The sequence below is a fragment of the Dipodomys ordii genome, unplaced genomic scaffold (genome assembly GCF_000151885.1).
Source record: "Dipodomys ordii isolate 6190 unplaced genomic scaffold, Dord_2.0 Scaffold75, whole genome shotgun sequence".
Taxonomy (NCBI): Eukaryota; Metazoa; Chordata; class Mammalia; order Rodentia; family Heteromyidae; genus Dipodomys; species Dipodomys ordii.
The window spans coordinates 6,599,106-6,600,105 of NW_012267291.1; the positions used below are offsets into that span (position 1 = coordinate 6,599,106).

General features: G+C 46.3%; 1 protein-coding gene across 1 annotated transcript in view; it reads right to left on the bottom strand.

Annotated features, from left to right (window-relative positions):
• Ddx27 (DEAD (Asp-Glu-Ala-Asp) box polypeptide 27) overlaps positions 1–1,000 on the bottom strand; it is a 49,558-nt gene that overhangs the window by 29,263 nt on the left and 19,295 nt on the right. The gene's annotated exons all lie outside the window — the stretch shown is intronic.

Consider the following 1,000-nt stretch of genomic DNA (forward strand, 5'->3'; position numbering starts at 1 on the left):
TTTCTTTTTGCTTATGTGGTGCTGAGGAATTGAACCCAGGGCCTCAGGCATGCAAGGCAAGCGCTCTACCACTGAGCCACCTTCCCAGCCTCTGTGTAGTCTTATAGAACTCAGTCACCTCTCTCTTGCATTTGTTGGAGCTGGCCTGAACTGTGATCCTCTATTTATGATTCCATGTAGCTGGAATAGCAGGTGTAAACCATGGCACCAGCATTCTATTGGTTGGGATCTCAATACTTTTTGTTGTGTGATTGTTGTTTTTAGCTCAAGGCTGGTCTCAAATTATAATCCTCCCTGCAATGGGGCTGGAAATGTGGCTTTGTGGTAGAGTGCTTGCCTAGCATGCCTGAAGCCCAGGGTTCAATTCCTCAGTACCACACACACAGAAAAAGCCAGAAATGGGCTGGGAAGGTGGCTCAGTGGTAGAGTGCTTGCCTTGCATGCCTGAGGCCCTGGGTTCGATTCCTCAGCACCACATAAGCAAAAAGAAAAAAGCCAGAAATGGTGCTGTGGCTCAAGTGGTAGAGCACTAGCCTTGAGCTGAGAGCTGAGGGACAGCGCCCAGGCCCAGAGTTCAGGCCCCACGACGGAGAAAAAATAAACAAATAAACAAATAAATAACTTTCAGGTGCCCAAGCAGCTTGTGATAGGTGGCAGTTAGATGTGAGTGATAGGAAAATACAATGGGAACCTAAAGGGAAGGATGAGATCATAAGGTCTCAGAGAAAGAACTCTATAATTAAGCTTTCCAAGCATCTGAGCTGGCCCAGCAAGGTCATGAATGTCACAGGTAGATCAATAAGACTACACTCAGTCTAATGTAGGTCTAGGGACATTTGCTAAAATAGTTTTACCTACCCAGGCCAGTAAATCATGACCTGTAGGTCAAATATAAACCCTTCCACCTAAGGGGCTCTCAGCTCCTTACATTCCAATAAAACTTGTCATAATAAAAATCATTGTGAAGGCCGGGCACTGGTGGCTCACGCCTGTCATCCTA